This window comes from Nematolebias whitei, chromosome 18, assembly GCF_014905685.2.
Source record: "Nematolebias whitei isolate Nwh7 chromosome 18, NemWhi1, whole genome shotgun sequence".
In the NCBI taxonomy this organism is placed as follows: Eukaryota; Metazoa; Chordata; class Actinopteri; order Cyprinodontiformes; family Rivulidae; genus Nematolebias; species Nematolebias whitei.
Window position 1 is genome coordinate 32,897,377 of NC_056515.1, and position 3,417 is coordinate 32,900,793.

The window sequence follows — 3,417 nt, forward strand, 5'->3', positions numbered from 1 at the left end:
TGTAGATGTGCTTTACTGGCGGTGAAGCTGGGCTATTTTGAGAACCACCAAGAAAATCTAAAAGTCACTAGATAGGATTAGCCCATCCTATACATTGATGCACGTTTGTTAAAAATAAAACGTACATCCCAAATTATTTCTAAAATGAATACAATTCGTATTTGACCAAAGAAAATGGGGATGTTTCAGTATGATTGTTATGTAGAGGGAGGACAAACAGCTAGGGCTTTTTGGACTTTCAAACTGAATATTTTAAAGTTTCCCAATCTTATTCATCCATGTCACCTCAACATCTTCAGCTCTGTCACTTCCAGTTCTGTCTACTGTCTTTTTGTCAATGCCACTAACCATTCAACAAACCTGATCTCTGCACTCTCATCAACCTTTCCTTTGACATTTGCTGCCACTCTTCTGTCACAAATACCTTTTCACCATCCACTCCATCCTACTTGGACTCTCTTTTTCACCCTTTTACCACACTCTTCATATTCTTGGACAGTTAACCCAAGTATTTCAAGTCGTGCATTTTTTTGACCTCTTCTATTTGTAGATTCACTGTTCTACCTACCACTCTCCCATTCACACTGTCTTGCTATGGACATTTATTCCAAATTCATTCTACCTCTTCAAGATCTCTTGCACCTGGTTTCTGTTCTCACCACCAGGAACAGATAGAAGAGAACATGAAGAGCTGTGGCCACTTTGCTTCAATGTATGACCTATACCCTAGAGGTTTTACTGTAGTTACAGCTGAGAAAATAACAGTTATAAGCCAAAATGAATATGATGAGTAATACTTTTTTTTTTTGGAATTGAAGAAAAAACTACTACAGCGTGTTTTGGAAAGGGGCTTTCTTTTCTAAATAATCTTCCAACAGAAGGGGCACAAATGTTTTAATGTACTTTACTGTAAGGACACCTCTTAAGCTCTGTTCGCACGGGATTAGTTTTACCTAGGGACCATATGCTATTTGTAATAATTACGGAGATTGTATGTGTGGTTAATCCCGTGCAAATCTGCCATGTCAGTAATTTGTAAAGCAAAAATTCCCCTGCAAATTACCTACTATATTTTGCTTAGCTCCGAGGTCCTGTGATAATACTAATCCAATGTGAATAGGCATCTCAGTGATTTGGACAGAAATGTGCAGGATCTGATGTGTAATTAGACATTTTTTGTTTTTGTTTAAGCAAAATCATTTGGAAAAATATAGAACAAGGCTATTTTAAACGAACGTGCTGCTCGCTTTGGCTTTTTGTTTCTCGTGCACCAGTCCTGGAGATACTGCAATACCAGGTCGATGCGTGGAGTGGATGGAGCAAGCCTCTATTCCATCTCCCTGTTCCAAAAATCAATTTAATATATGGTCCCCGGGTTAACGTCATATCCGGAAGATGTCTATAAATTTAAGCTAAATCTCAGGCGTTGGTTATCCCGTTCGAATGCGCCACATACAAAGCAGACGTTGGGGAGTAATTTATTTATTACATGTGGTTCCTAGGTAAAACTAATCCCGTTGTGAATAGGGCTTTAGGTCATATTAATGCTTGGAAATATTTTCTTGCAAGTGCTGCACCTACCTTGCCATATTTCAGTCTTTATCACATCATGTTTTCTCACACAAAGGAACACTAAAAAAAAATGCTTTATTGTGTATGTTTTCAATAAATTTTCTTTGAAAGATATTTAATATTGGTATTTTCTCAGTTGCTAGGGTATTTTAAGAGGACAAACACATTTTTTCTTTGAGTAAAGGACACCCATGTGGTTGGTTAGTTCCAGTTGGTCAAACGCACAGGAACACTGCAGGGAATATCCTGATGCATGCTCAGGGACACTGCAGGGAATGTTATCCCAATTTACCCTCAAGTAACACAACCAGTACAAGCCAAAGTATGGGCATGTTTTCTTCAATGTGTGGATACCTTTGAGGCAACTTTAAACATTCATGGTCCTTTTGAATGTTCTCTGCAGAGTAATGCTCACGGTGATATTGCATTAAAGATGCTGCTTTGCGTGGTACTGGCTCCCAGTCTCAACCTACACAGAAGCTTTTCAGAGAGATGTGCAGAAAGTTTGTTGCAGAAATTTAAAAAATGGGCTTCATGAAGAAATCATATTAAGCTTGTAAGTTTTGTTTCTCCCGTTTAGTCAATGCCCTTTAATGTATATCATCTGTAGAGAATAAGTTGTACTTTTCGTTGCAGAAGATTAGAAATGAGATTTTAAAAAATGATAATTTAAATGTGTGCAATTAATATCAAATGTCAAATACAGTATGTGCAGAAAAAAATTGCTTGATATACAGTATATCTTAACTTTTATCTAAAACACTACTAATTACTGCAACTAAAGGATCTTGTCTTTCCCCTTTTATTTTGTATTACATCATGGTACTTTCCTGTCTTTCAGCTTGTTTACTGGTGAATAAAGACATCTAGGCAAATTTCAATGTCTTAAAAATGGTCATGTTCAGATTTTTTAAAGAGGTTTTTTTAGACAACTATTAATAGTTGATAGTTCTTTGAATAATATCAGTCTGGAGAAATAATGTATTTCTGTTCAGATTGATGACTAAATATGTCCTAGAACAAAGTAAAGTGCTGTCATTACAGTATAATCAACTCCAATCTAAAATGTAGTGGTTTATGCAAATGTTATAAAAAAAAAAAAAACACCTTCTAGAGTTTAGCATTACACTTTTATTCTAGCAAAATCCAAGCATGTTTTATTGAGTCTCTTTTAAATTTTACCTTCATCTGTGGGTTTGGACTTTTGACATTCAAAAACAGGATCAAACTCTCGGGGATTGTCAGGATGTGCAGCAAAACTGTTGGCATAGCCCTAAAGAATCCCAGTAACCTACACAAGGCGAGGTCACTGAACAAAGTCAGGCTGGATCTGGCAGATCCTGATCACCCACTCCATGGTACTCGAGTTCAGGTTGTTCCCATCTGGACGCAGGTATCTGCAGCCCATATGTAGGACAAGCAGACCAAAAAAATAATTCATCCCTGTAACAATCAGGCTTCTCAACAAACAGTGATGATTTCATGTACTGTTATTTTAATATCTTGTTTAGTGTGGATGTTTTGTGTACCTAATGCTTGTGAAACAAATTGCTCCTTGGGGATAATAGAGATTCTTGAACTTGAAAGGGCTACCTATAACATATGATATTTATTGTTACACAAAATCCCAAGTGAAAATATCTGAAGATTTCTTTACTTTCTTTATTGCATAACTGTCTGAAAAATGAGCATAGTCCATGCATTATATTTGAAGGTTTTGTCCTCGCATGTAGAGAACTATACGCCCCTAGTAAAAGCCTGATCAACAGGTTTTTGTAATGATTTTATCTTGAATTGCAACAAATTCTTGTAAGGAATTTACAAGAATCAATGTTGATCCATACA

General features: G+C 36.4%; 1 pseudogene; it reads right to left on the reverse strand.

Annotated features, from left to right (window-relative positions):
• Positions 1-1,260: 1,260 nt before the first annotated feature.
• LOC119425192 lies at positions 1,261-1,399 on the reverse strand (annotated as a pseudogene).
• Between the last annotated feature and the right edge of the window lie 2,018 nt (positions 1,400-3,417).